This window comes from Symphalangus syndactylus, chromosome 4, assembly GCF_028878055.3.
Source record: "Symphalangus syndactylus isolate Jambi chromosome 4, NHGRI_mSymSyn1-v2.1_pri, whole genome shotgun sequence".
NCBI lineage: Eukaryota > Metazoa > Chordata > Mammalia > Primates > Hylobatidae > Symphalangus > Symphalangus syndactylus.
Window position 1 is genome coordinate 128898925 of NC_072426.2, and position 15581 is coordinate 128914505.

Below are 15581 nucleotides of genomic sequence, written 5' to 3' on the forward strand. Positions count from 1 at the left end.
CTCTGTGCCTGATGTTCTAGGTGCCAAAATATAATAGTGATTATCACGAAGACCCTTGTCCTCGTAAATCTTACATTACAACAGGGAGACAGACAATTAACAATAAGTGTAACAATTGTATAGAATATTAGCAGATGAGAAGTGCTATAAGAGGGGAAAAAAAGCACAACAGGGTAAGGAAAATTTGGAGTGGGATGGGTAGTTTTCATTGAGAATGTGACATTTGACACTTGAAGAAAGTTAGGAATTTATTCATGCCATTCTGAGGAAAGAGTGTTCCAAGCAGAGGGAACAGCCAGTGAGAAGACCAATGGCTGGAGGAGGCTCCTGTGGGGCTGGAAGCAGAGAAAGGGAGAGGAGTGGTGGAAGGGAGACAGATGGTAGGCCATTGGAGGACTTTGTCTTCCTCTTGGAGTGCAGTGGAGTGTGTGTGAGCACAGATTCAGAATGCTCTGGTGTGCTGCTTTTTTGTTTTTTTTAAATGCATTTTAGATTTTTTTTTTTTTTTTTTTTTTTTGAGGGGGAGTCTCACTCTGTCAACCAGACTGGAGTGCAGTGGCATGATTTCAGCTCACTGCAACCTCTGTCTCCCGGGTTTAAGCAATTCTTCTGCCTCAGCCTCCCAAGTAGCTGGGACTACAGGCGTGCGCCACCATGCCTGGCTAATTTTGCATTTTAGATTTTTAAAGGATCAGAGGATCAGCCTGTCCACTGTGTTGAGAAGGCACTATGGAGACCCCAAGGGTCAAAGCAGACAGATGGGTTAGGAGGTGATTATCCAGGTGAGAGCTGCCCATGGCTCAGAGAAGCACTGTAAGAGTAGGTGTGATCAGCATGGTTGGAGTTAGAATGTATTCGGAAAGAGTAATCAACAATGATTTTGGACAGGTTTATATAGGATGTGAGAGCAGATAAGCAAATGCCTCCATTTCATGGAAAATTATTGTACGCTAAAACACTGTATTTTAAAATTTGAAATAGTATATACTTTTTTGTGCTCAAGTATTCTTTCTATTAAACTGCATATAATTAAGTTGCATATAAAGTAAATGAGGCCGGGCACGGTGGCTCACGCCTGTAATCCCAGCACTTTGGGAGGCCGAGGCGGGTGGATCACGAGGTCAGGAGATCGAGACCATGGTGAAACCCCGTCTCTACTAAAAGTACAAAAAATTAGCCAGGCGCGGTGGCGGGCGCCTGTAGTCCCAGCTACTCCGGAGGCTGAGGCAGGAGAATGGCATGAACCCGGGAGGCGGAGCTTGCAGTGAGCCCAGATCGCGCCACTGCACTCCAGCCTGGGCGACAGAGCAAGACTCCGTCTCAAAAATAAATAAATAAATAAACGAAAACTTTATGAAAATATTTTTCAAAAGATTGGCATGGTAAGCCTTGGAAGCGAAATCTCTACAACTAAGTCTTGGAAAATTGGAAGAGCTGCCTTCTGTGTCCCTTTGCTCTGAACTTTGGGAGGATAACTACCTCACAGATGCTGTCAATTTCTCTCATTTCCATCAACCAACCTTGAAGTGGCATTTACTGATTTCATTAAGTGAGGTTCTGCTGGGGTCTGACCTTGGGATTTCCAAATATGTGACTTCTTATTCTTCTGTGCACTCTTTGCCAGCCTGTCTTGGAGGAGAAATTCATATTACTGTCAAGAGAAAATTACTTCCAGTTCTTTTGCATGTCAAAATCTTGTCATTTCTGCAGGTGTGGCCCATTGTGACTCAGGCTATGAGATGAGGTTTTGGATTTTTATTGTCACTTTCCTTTCTGTGAACTATCTAAGTGCATAACTCCCCTCCCCTCTATCTCTTTATGCACCCGTGTCGCCTTGGGTATTGTTACTTAATTCCTTTTTTTTTTTTTTTTTTTTTTGCAGAATGTGAGCTGTTGTACTCTCTTAGGATCTACTTGTCAAGAAGATAAGTCTACAACAAAACTTTTCAATCATAAAGTTTTTGTTTAACATTCTCATAAGTGATGGGATATTTAAAATACCTATTTAAAATAAATATCTATTGACTGATTAGTAAGAGGCTGGGCCTCTTCTTTGGGAATCTCTGGAGAGTGTTAAATTAACTGATTGGCCAAGTGGGAAAAGTTTAATGTTCTCCTCAGACCTGAGTAAAATATAAGGTTTCCTTTTTGTAGCCTCTCTATATTTAACACTTTGCTCTTAATAAATGCGATGCATTATCTCCTTGGACAACCGAGAAAATCCTTCTCGAATATTGCAAGGATGCATTGTTTTAGCCTGTATTAGTTACTTAATTCACTTACATGTGATAAATGTTATAGGTATCAGGACGGAAAATAAAGCTATTCTCTTTCACTCCAGGCAATGTCATCTCTTATCTCTGCATCTGAGCGTGGCACTACTCCCCCTCACATGAAATGCTGTTCTTGGAATACAGATCACCTTCTACACCTGTGGTATCTCTGCAGCTCTGTCACTACCAAGTAGTCTGAATATAGTGTTTATTGGCAATAAGGAACACACAGGGCCAACATGAGAAACCACACCAAGCCTTTCTGACACGTCAGCTACTTTTATATCACTCCTTGCTTAGAGCAAGACATAAATGGCCTCTTAATCCAAATCAGTACATTTCTGAGAACCATTTGGCAACTTCTTAAGCAGGACAAAGTTACATCTTAGCTGGTACAACCTTCATAGAGAGAATCCAGGTTTGGGTCTACCTTGAGAGGCCACATAGAGTATAACAGAACTGGACTGTGAGTCAGGAGACCCCCAACTCTGCTACTAACTGGCAGTGTGACCTTGGGAAGGTGCTGAATCACCGGAGAAACACATTGTTTCATCAGCTAAAATGTTTTCAAAGATACTACTACTGTCCCTTAATGACAGGTCTGTGTTCTGAGAAATATGTCATCAGGCAATTTTGTCCTTGTGCAAACATCATAGAGTGTACTCACACAAACCTAGATGGTATAGCCCACTACACACCTAGGCTACATGGTATAGCCTATTGCTCCCAGTCTACAAACCTGTACAGCATGTTACTGTGCTGAGTCCTGCAAGCAATTGGAACACCATGGCTGCAATTTCACTAGATGACAGGAATTTTCATCTCCATTGTCATCTTGTGGGTCCACCAAATGCAGTTTGTCCTTGACTGAAACGTTGCTAGGCAATGCATGACTGTATATGATTCTATATCTATCTGTGGCAATCTTATTAGATAAAGATAGTATTATAAAGCGAATACATTGGGCTGGGATCTTCTATGGCATTAACTTTTTGATCTTCCCTCCCAGATTGAAAAGACTGCTCAGAGATTTGTGTGTCCTTTTCCCTGCCGAGACTCATAGATATGGCCAGGATGTTCTGTAACATGCGCATTACAATGACACGGTAACCAAACTTACTGTCTGTGCAAGAAACATATGGTACAAGAATAATAATTCTATATTTAGAAAAAGTAACTTCAGCCAAAGCTTTCAATTTCTTGACCTCCATATTCAAAAAGTCAGAAAAACATTATGTTATGTCCAGAAAATTATTACATTCATCCATAAAAAGAATTAAGCATAATAATGTCCTTATTAAAAACTCAAAGAATATATGTTTCTGAGTAAAGAACAGACAATGAAAACAAAGTTCACTAATGCCAGAATATTGAGGAAGACAGCCCCTGGAGGAGGGAGGAGACTTTGTAATATAACTATAATTTTCCTAAATTAGATGGTGCAAGTATGAAGGAATAATGTTTCAAATTATGGCTTTTGGAGACTCTCTAGTTTCAGGGTGGGAAGACACCAAGCGCAGTCTTGGCTTTTATTTCTGTCTGAAAGGCAAATCTCACTGGTGGTTCTTTTATGCTCATGACAAGAGCAGTCATTTTTTTCTTCTAAGTTTCATGCCCCTGAGCCAGTACTGTACTGCAGCTGGACTGCATTAACTTAATAGAGCCAATTGTGCTGATGTTTCCAGCTCCCAGTTCAATGAATCTCATAGGTGACTTGAAATCAGCCAAAATAGGAGTATTTACACAATGGAAATTGGCCAACACTCAAACCAGACCTCCCCATCAGAGCCCATTGCATAAGATTTACCAACACAGCACTGCCTTGATCCCATAAACCCTGACACCCATCTACCACAGCTCACTCTATCTTCCCACACAGCCCCATCTCCTGAGTGATGCTGCATGCATAGTGAATGAGACATTACAACTTTCTTTCAGACTCCCAGCCATGGCCCCAGCTACACTCCCCACCCACAGCCCCAGCCCCACTCCCCACCCACTTTAATAATTCCCATATTGCAATTATAGTAAAAAGAATTGGATAAAGAAATTGGTATTGGGTAGAAATTACACATAGATAATAGTAATAGAGTGATTAGGTCCACTGATAGGTACATTAAAAGGCTAGTAAATACAGATTGAACTGAATTGAATAGCTTTCCTCATCTGGCTTGGTCAATGCATATTTTTTCCAGGGTATGAGACATAGTCAAAGTTGTCCAATACTATCAAATAGCTCTAACATTTCAAAGGTTTCAACTTATCTTCAGTCAAATTACTTCACTGTACATAAAAAATATAAGGCAGAAAATGGCAGGTTTTATAATCCTTATCAAATAAATGTTTCAGAGGAAGCATAGAAAGAATAAATTCTTTGCTAAAATCATACAGTGAGCCCATCTTAATTATAAATAAAAACTATCACTTCTTAAATGTTTTACAAGCAATCACTCTTTCAATATAAGATTATAGAGTACAAAAACATGATCGCTGTGTAACAGCTACTGATACTTTGAAAATGCAATAAATATCTTATTCTCTTAAGTATGTCGTCTTCAAACACCACTTTGAGATAAAAGTGAACAAGATTAAAAACTCAAATTTGAACATTGTTATCCATGTTGAAAATAGTGACCATCTAAAACACATAATTGTAAGATAGTCTTAGGAATTCTCATTGTGACACACACTTTCCTATAACAATATTCTTTACATTTGTAACTTTTATATTTGCATTCCCATTTTATTTTCACAACATTCCTTGGCAGCAATGAGTAGTATTCCATTTAACATATTACTACCATTTAACTAACACTTAGAGAGATTGTCAGTTGCTCAAAATCACAGGAAGTTTAGTTAATTAACTTCTAATATACTTTTTATTCTGTATTGTCATTGCATGGAAGGACAAAAATAACTGTGACATGGATATTTTGTTTTAGTATAACAATTATAATCTTAATCTGTGTAACAATTACTTTTGGATATTTTAAAATGCAAACTATTGCTATTATTATTATTTAACCACCACTGAGTGCTTACTGTGTGACAGACATTGTGCTAGGCATTTTACCGACATAAACTCCTTTGACACTCACAAGGATATTATAATCACCCATTTTATGTAAATGAACTGAAACTTTAAGTTGATAAATAATTTTCTCAAGATCATAATGATAGCTGGGGATTTGAAGCATGGTACTTGTTCAACATCCTGTGAGTTTCATTAGTGTGTTACTATTGCTTCACCTACTACTTGACGGTTGACCTACTCAACTCTCTTCAGAGTTTTCTTCTTAAATTAGTTTAAATGCATTTTATTTTATGCATTTAAATATCCATAAAACAATTCATATATCATAGTTATTAACTTTAATAATATCACTTTCTTTATGGATTCTCTCATTTATATATTCAGTTAATATTTATCCAATAAAAAAAAAAGGTGATGTTTAGTTATTGTAAAGTGCTTTCACTCTGAGGTCAGACTCTGCTGAGCCTAAATCCTAACCTTACTTGTTGGGATAAGTTACTGATGCTGTCTTTGTGTCCATTTCCCGCTCTGGAAAATGGGAATAAAATGGTATCCCTATTGATTTTTGTGTGATAAGTAAATGCGTGTGTACTAGATACTCAGAATAATGCTTCTCATATAGTGTTAGTTTTCATTAACTAACACTAGAAAGAATAAATATACAACTAGTATATGTATCACTATATACAAATAATGTTAAATTACTCCAAAACTTTATTTAAGAAGTTAAACTCTGGTCTTAACATTTCATTCACAAACCCGTGCTTCATAAGTGATCATGAAAAGATCTAGCCTTCTAATTTCCTGTTAATTTCAAAGAAAATATTATATAGTGAAGAGTTTTAGATTGAACATTAGTTCTTCATTGCAAATTTAATAGCATCTCTATGAGCTTCCATTTTCTATTTTATAAAATGAGGCTATTAATATCTAGCTCACAGATTTGCCTAGAGGATGCCTTCTCAACCTTTTACGAGTTAGAACACGGGAAGGAAATAGTCCTGTTTGAGTAGCTCACAGGATGAAGAGGCACGGCTGCCTCAACCTCAGGCCCTTCTGGCTCTCACTATGTTGACTATCCTAAAACCCATTCCCAGCACCCTGTGGAGAACCTCTGGTTCAGGGAGATTCACACAGTCAATGGATGCCAGAGTGCCTGGCACACAGAAGACATCATGTTAGTTCCACTTGGTTAGCTCAAATTAATGAGACTTGGCCAGGCGTGGTGGCTCACGCCTGAAATCCCAGCACTTTGGGAGGCTGAGGTTGGCGAATCACAAGATCAGGAGTTCAAGACAAGCCTGGCCAATATGGCGAAACCCTGTCTCTACTAAAAACACAAAAATTAGCCAGACATGGTAGCAGGTGCCTGTAGTCCCAGCTACCCGGGAGGCTGAGGCAGGAGAATCCCTTGAACCCAGGAGGCGGAGGTTGCAGTGAGCCAAGATTGTGCCACTGCACTCCAGCCTGGGCGACAGAATGAAATTCCATCTCAATAAAAAAAATAATAATGATGAGACTTTACTGTATTTGGTGAAAACTCATGAATAATACAGAGCCTAAATGATGTCTGCCTGTATAATTTTTGTCACTGCTTCATTCTAGCTTCACTCTTTATCTCACTCCTCATGATTCAGCTCTTATTTTCTGTGGGCTGGGAAATTTGGTTATAAAGTATTGGAAATTATGTCACAGATGATAACAAAGCTAGGAGTGGAGTGCTCTTTTTAGAAAAATAGCAGAAGCCAGCCAGGTGCAGTGGCTCATGCCTGTAATCCCAGCACTTTAGTAGGCCCAGGGGAGTGGATCATTTGAGGCCAGGAGTTCGAGACCAGCCTGACCAATATGGCGAAACCCGCCTCTACTAAAAATACAAAAATTATTAGCCAGGCATGGTTGCGCACACCTGAGGTCCCAGCTACTCAGGGTGCTGAGGCATAAGAATTGCTTGAACCCGGGAGGCAGAGGTCACAGTGAGCCAAGATTGTGCCACTGACTGCACTCCAGCCTGGGTGACAGGGTGAGACTGAAAAAAAAAAAGAAAGAAAAAGAGAAAGAGGAAGGGAAGGGGACGGAAGGGGAGGGGAGGGAAGGGGAGGGGAAGAGAGGGAAGGGAAGGGAAATAGCTGAAGCCTTTAAGAAGCGGGCAGAATAAGAAACCAAGAAAACTGTCTTATTATCTTCCATCATTGTTTAGAAATGTCCTTCTGTAGCTGGTTCTTCTCTCATACGTGGGCTCCATATATTTTCTGGACATTTTCACAGTGAAAAGACCTTCAGCCATATTGTTCTCCAAAACAAACTCCATTTAGTAGTAAGTCCAATGTACCAATCTCATCTCTGAATGTGATTAACAACTTGACCCTGCTCCAGCAGGAAGCCTGCAGTGAAAAGGGACGGTGGTGGTCTTCTCCTTTGACTCATCCCAATACTGGCATTTTCTCTCTTGGAACCTTTATAGAGATTCTTAGGAGACATCACCCCTGAATCCCACGATTAAGAATGGAACTTTAATTTCCAGCTGACCAGTTACGACTTCCCTCTCAGTCCCTGTGCATCTAATTTAAGTTTGACCATTTCTGTCATCTTTCTTATGAAGTCTTTCTGCTCCTCCCTGTGTCCTTTCCACACAAAGTCTGAAACAACACCTCTGTCCTTCTCAAACATGGCCCGTAGGTGCATAGGAAACACACCTTAGTACTGTAGTCAGGGGCAGGGCAGTTTCTCTCAAAAACATAACCCCAACTCTGCTATAGAAACTCACTACAAGCAGCTCTCATTTGGGATTTCATAGGTGATGCCATCAAGTTCACTCTGTCCTTCAAATGCAGGGGCACATAGCAAATTTGTTTAGTGGTCAGTCGAAGCCTCCTTGCTGGTCTTAAAGTGAACACAACTCTGTTCCTTCACTGTGGCTGGAGGTGGGGAGGGAGGATGGACACTAAGCACTAATCTCTCCAAAGGAAGCCTCAGCAATCTTCAACTAGCCCAGCGACTTCCATTTCACACCCTTCATACTCTCAGTGAGTGCCTAAGTGTTAAAAAATAGGTTTGGGAATCCCTTTTTGCATGTTCTGCATGGTTGGGGTGACTTATACCTCACTGGGAAACATGAAGCTGGTTTCTATAATCTTAATCCACTACTAAGACAAATCTGAATTATTGGTTATATTTTAAATAATTTAATTGTTTGGATATGTGAGTCCATGCAGGTGAAATATAACTGTCTTAAAATCAAGAAAACTTCCTTTTTAAAAAATTAGGTTTCATAAAGAAACTCTCCCAGGGATGATACTATAATTTTGGATAAATTTCTCAATAGATTAAATCATCAGCCAATAGACTTAAATTATCTCACAGAACATAATTACATTCTAGATGATGTGAAATTGGAGATAATGCCTATAATTTTAGTATGTGAGATTGGAATTCAAGGCAACTCTGATAGGATATTAGAGGCCAGATAAATAATTACTCCTGGTAATCTAATCCTGGGAGGCTTTCCAGGTTTCAACTGATTATGCTGCAACCAGGACATCCTGGTGCCTTGGTTGCCCGGCAACGATTATCCTCCTATTTTTTTTTTTTCCTCCTGTAGAGGTGCAGAACACAATGTCAACTGAAGACTGACAGATAAGAAAGTCAATTTTATCATTTCAGCTGGGGCTTGTTTGGCATGGACACATTCTGAGCTTTAATGTCAGACAAATCCAAATTCAAATACTGACCTTGAAAAAGATAATTAACCTCTCTGAGTTTGCTTTAAAACTGAGTATTACATGTCAGTCACATCTCCAAGTCTTTTAAATGGAACTGTCCCACTCACAGTCCACTGCTCTGGAAGGCAGCAGTTAGAAATTCTTTATCTGGAGATAGTCACTTATCTTACAGAGGTCAGTTGGCCTGTGCTCCAACCAAAGTTTGGCCAGGAATCCAATAGGGTGTTCTGGGAAGCCCTCTGATAAAGGAAGGTGATGGTAGTTAGCCAATTTATGGATTCATTTTTTCATTCACAAAATAGTTACAGTGTGCCTCTTACATGTTCTATAACTTGTACCAGGCACTAAGGATTCAACAGTGAAGGTAACAATATCACTGCCCTCATGAACATATAGTCTAATGGGTGTGATGAACAATACACAAATAAACATGAAATAAAATATTTACAGGCTGTGATTATTTCTATGAGAGAAACAGAGAGTGGTGGAGGTGATTAGATAGAAGCTATTAAGAGACCTAAATTTCGTTACAGAATTTTCTCTTGAAGAAGGAACATTTAAGCTGAAACCCTAAGGAGCCACCCAAGAAGACTTAAGTCGAGAAAGAGGAAAGCAAGTAAAATATCAGAAGACTGAGAATGGGGCCAGAAATAAGGCGGTGAGTGAGGCAGCAGAAGACTAGCAGGTGGGAAACATCCTGACAAGGCAGGGCCCGTGGCCGTGGTTAGGCAGTTGGATTGCATTCCAGGAGTTCTTCCTGAAAATTGGGGTTGGAGCATACACAGAGGACTGGACACTCAGAAACAAAAGGAGAATTTAAGAGGCATGCTGAGAGAAACACAAACACTACAAGGGACAGGCTCTGCAGGATCTGGGAGATAAACTGTGAGAGAAGTTGATCTCTGGTGTGGTCACAGATCTGATGACCTTCTAGTTCTGGTTTCAGTCTCATTTTACCCTAACTGAAGTGTATGGTTGTTTTGCTCTCAGAATTACCTAAGTAACCCCAACATAGTACTGTAGCAAGGATTAAATGAAATAATGCTGGAGTGGGGCCAAGGCATCATGCTACCTGACTTCAAACTATACTACAAGGCTACAGTAACCAAAACAGCATGGTACTGGTACCAAAACAGTCATACAGACCAATGGAACAGAACAGAGACCTCAGAAATAACACCACGCATCTACAACATCTGATCTATGACCTGACAAAAACAAGCAATGGGGAAAGGATTCCCTATTTAATGATGCTGAGAAAACTGGCTAGCCATATGGAGAAAACTGAAACTGGATGCTTCCTTACACCTTATTCAAAAATTAACTAGAGATGGATTAAAGAATTAAATATAAAACCCAAAAACCATAAAAACCTGGGAAGAAAACCTAGGCAATACCATTCAGGACATAGGCATGGGCAAAGACTTCATGACGAAAACTCCAAAAGCAATTACTACAAAAGCTAAGCTTGGCAAATGGGATCTAATTAAACTAAAGAGCTTCTGCACAGCAAAAGAAACTATCATTAGAGTGAACAGGCAACCTACAGAATGGGAGAAAAATTTTGCAATCTACCCATCTGACAAAGGTCTAATAACCAGAATGTATAAGAAACATAAACAAATTTACAAGAAAAAAACAACCCCATCAAAAACTGAGCAAAGGATATGAACAGACACTTCTCAAAAGAAGACATTTATGCAGCCAACAAACATACACTGATGTGGTGAGAATGTAAATTAATTCAACCATTGTGGAAGACAGTGTGGCATTTCCTCAAGGATCTAGAACCAGAAATACCAGTTGACCCAGCAATCCCATTACTGGGTATATACTCAAAGGAATATAAATCATTCTACTATAAAGACACATGCATACATGTTTATTGCAGCACTATTTACAATAGCAAAGACATGGAACCAACCCAAATGCCCATCAATGATAAACTGGATAAAGAAAATGTGGCACATAGACACCATGGAATTCTATACAGCCATAAAAACAAATACGGTCATGTCCTTCCCAGGGACATGAATAAAGCTGGAAGCCATCATCCTCAGCAAAGTAACTCAGGAACAAAAAAGCAAACACTACCTGTTCTCACTCATAAGTGGAAGTTGAACAATGAGAACACATGGACACAGGGATGGGAACAATACACACTGGGGCCAGTCTGGGGGCTGGGGGTGAGGGGAGGGACAAATAGCTGATGCATGCCGGGCTTAAAACCTAGATGACATGTTAATAGGTGCAGCAAACCACCATGGCACACATAAACATATGCAACAAATCTACACGTTCTGTACTTGTATCCTAGAACTTAAGGTAAAATAAAAATAAAAATAAATAATGTCAATAAATCTCTAACACAGGGATGGGCACATATTTGGCATTATAGTAGCTATTGTTATTCACTTCCTTATCATTGTAAATTATTATGATTGTTGTGTTTCATATCTCCGACATCCTCATTTTTCTGCTGTTATGGGCTTATATCAAAAAGGAGGGATGAGAATTACAGAGCATCTGAAGTGGGACAAAGGTGACAAAGTAACTACAGATATCCAGAGTACTGCATTTTTTCCTAATGCTATATTTTGTTCTTTGTCTCCTTAGAGGACATAAGACATGGAAATGTCTTTAAATTACATCAAAAGAAATTCTATAGATATTAGTAGCCTTCTTAATTAATACACACTAATCAATACATGCAAGAAGACAAAAAGTAGCACTTTCCCCAGTTGAAGGATACTATAGACCCATCTGACCAAGTTTACCACGGGATTAAGTTTAAATACCATCATCTGTTTTATGCGCTTAATTAGATATTGACCAATAAAATAAAGTTTTTTTGGAAACTACTGCCCATACAATACACTAAGGTTTTTCTCATTAATTATTTGTATGGGATCCATTGAACAGTATTTTTTATTTGGAATCAGCAGGATGATTCAAAGACCATCTGTGATCTTAAGCCACTTATTTAACGTCTCTGAGGTCCTATTTTCACATGTATAAAATGAATTAAATAAGATTGCTTTACATTCTGTAAAATATTGCTATGAAAATCAAATAACAAAACATAAATTACAGTGGTTTATAAAAAATAATATATTTTATCATTAAAACCAATAAGATCTTTGTATTCATCTGTTTTCACTATGAATTATATTTTTATCTCTCTTTTATGCTTTATTCTCATAGACATATTTTAAAAATTATAATGTTTGTATTACTCTGTTGTTCCCAAAACTTTGGTGATCAAGAAGAAATGAACGTCTTCCCCTCCTAGGGACTTGATCTCCTCCACAGAAGGACCTTTCATGGTGTGTAATCCCTCATGAGCCCCTGTTCTTTCCCATCTTAATACATTGTGTTTGCAGGGCTCCTCTCTCACCTCCTGAATAGGACCCCTCCAGGGCAGTGAAGGTTTCTTATCTTCCACTGTATTCCAAACACCCCGCATAGGGCTTGACACATTTGTGTTTTGTTGTTATTGTTGCTCTCTTGTTATTGTCATTGTGTATAAATAAACCAAAGGAAAACCAAGGTTTGATGTTTTCTTTCATATCTGGGAATGTGTCTTTCACCTTGGATTGCATTTCTTTGGTAGTTTACCCTTCTCCCTCTCATGCTCATCACTTCAATCTTAAAAATTCTGGCTCCATGTCTACTAAATATACATGATAAATAAAGAGTCTCCATCACTTTTGACTATTATAAATATCTGTGTAGTAAGTTGCTATTAAATAGCAATGCAAGCACAAGAAAATGAGTATCTTCTTTCTGCCCCAAATGCTTTTGTTAGTCTTTCTTCCTTCACTTAACTCATTTCAGTTAAAAAAATATTCTGTAAGTACCAAATCTTTGCCAAGCATTGGGCTGTATAGCCAAAACTGAACAAAGCAGGCCCAGTCCCAGTTCTCATTGAACGTATAGAATATATAGAAAGCAGATATTTCACAATTAATTATCCTCAAATGGCATATGTCTTATCACATGAAGTTCAGGGTACTATGGAGCATATATCAGGCACGTTATCAGAAGGCTCTAAACTGCTCTAGGATCAAAGACGTCCTCACTGAGAAATTAACACTTGAGCTGAGATCTAAAGAATAAGAGTTCATGTATTGAGAGGAGTAAGGAATGAAGGAGGGGCAGGGGAGTCGTGAAGGACTGATTCAGGGCAAGGAATTATTTTAGGATAATTAATTGCAAAATATCTGCTTTCTATTATATTCTATAAGTTCCACAAGAACTGGGACTGGGCCTTCTCTGTTCAGTTTTGGCTATACAGCCCAATACTTGGCAAAGATTTGGTGCTTCGAGAATTTTAAAAAATAATAACAATGGCCGGGCACGGTGGCTCATGCCTGTAATCCAAGCACCTAGGGAGGCTGATGGGGATGGATTGCCTGAGGTCAGGAGTTCAAGACCAGCCTGGCCAACACAGTGAAACCCCGTCTGTACTAAAAATACAAAAATTAGCTGGGCGTGGTGGCAGGCACCTGTAATCCCAGCTACTCGGGAGGCTGAGGCAGGAGAATTGCTTAAACCCAGGAGGCAGAGGTTGCAGTGAGCAGAGATCGAGCCATTGCATTCCAGCCTGGGCAACAAGAGTGAAACTCTGTCTCAAAAATATATATATATATAATATAATAACAATAATAATAATTCCTTGCCCTAATTCAGTCCTCCATACCTCCCCTGCCCCTCCTTTATTGAATTCTCACATGAAAGCTCAACAGGGTATAAGTTCATTTCCAAGTTCACTGAGGTTGTTGGTAGAATTTCTCAAAGATACAAGACTGTGGGCCCTGGATTTTTGTTGGCTATCGGCTACTAAATGTGACCCTCAACTTCTAGAGGTCAATTTCTAGAGGCTGCCTTGCAATTTTTTGCCACATCTATTTCCTCCACATGGCCACTTGATTCATCAAACAAGCAATAGGAGTCTCTACAGTGAGTCGGCTGGCAAGACATAATGTAATCACCTTTGCCATATTTTGTTGTTTAGAAGCCAGTTACAGACCTCATCCATGCTCAATGAGAGGGGCTTGTACAAGGCTATGAGTATCAGAAACATATAAAGTAGGGGTAATGCAGGCCACCCTAGAGTCTGTCCATCACATCTTGTATGCCATGGGAAATTGTTCGAACTTTATTAAATAAAGAGTTTTAATGTTTTATAAAAGTGGAATGGAAGGAGGCTAGTTTAGGGGCAGTTTCAGTAATTCAGGTGGTCTGTGTCAGAATCTTTTCAGGATGACAGAGAGAAACAGACTGCTTCTACAGACAGAAAAATATTGATAAGACTTGTGTCAGGTTAGATAAGGAGAGTGAGGAAGAACAAAAAAATTAAATGTGATTCCAAATTTTCTAGACAAGGATGGAGTGTGGTACTATTTACTGAACTGGGGATTGGTGAAGGGGAAGCATATTTGCAGAAAGGATCTTAAATTCCACTTAGTACATAGAGAATGTACAATATATCTTGGGGAGTTTCAAAGGGAGAGATTTAAGAGTGCGATCTGGGCTGTGAGAGAGATTTGGCAGTCTTATGTAAGTAGACTAAAGTCACGGCAGTAATGAAATCATCCGAAAGGGATATCTAGTGTGAGACAAGCAGAAGATCCATGATGCAAGATGAAATGCAGCAATATTTCAAGGGAAAAAATGAACTGGAGAGAGAGAAACACCGAAAAGGGGAAGAAAAAGGTGTGTTATCATTTAAGCCAAGTGAAGAGATTGCTTTGTAAAGCACAGAACGCTGTTATCACATCATTGAAGAGAATGATTCAAAAGTGCCCATTAGATTTCATGACTATAGGCCTGGCCCTGTGATCCTGGCACTTTGGGAGGCTGAGGTGGGTGGATCACTTGAGGTCACGAGTTTGAGACCAGCCTGGCCAACATGGTGAAACCCCATCTCTACTAAAAATACAAAAATTAGCCGGAAATCACTTGAACCCAGGTGGTGGAGATTACAGTGAGCTGAGTTCACTACTGCACTCCAGCCTGGTTTACAGAGTGAGACTCTGTCTGGAGAAAAAAAAAAAAAAAAAAAAAAAAAACAGATTTCATGACTATGCGGGCTATTTGCAGTGAATGCTGGGGGCTGAAGCTAGGCATTTATAATGAGTTGTGGTGTGGGGACAAACACAGGCATTGAATTGAAGCCAAGGGTTGTAAGGAAGTTCTGTTGCATACATTGACTTGGAAGTGATTTTACTGGAGCTGCAAGGAACACTCAGAGGAGAGATGAAGAGAGGAAACGAGGAGTGGAATGGTGGATCCAAGGAGCTAAAGCCTGAGGGAAAATTGCAGTGTGCCTTAAGGGACTTATATATTGGGCAGAGTATGAGAAAAAAATGATAAGACATAGAGAGTGTGGCTAAGGCTGAGGGATTCCCAGAATACTGAGTCCCAAGAGTCCTGTCTGTGGGTACTCAGGCATCTCAGATTTTTAAAGGTCTGGCCTGGACAGCTTCCTGTGGTGGTGAAGTGCCAACCAGGGAAATCCTGTCATATGCTATTTCTGTCCAAAAGAACCCA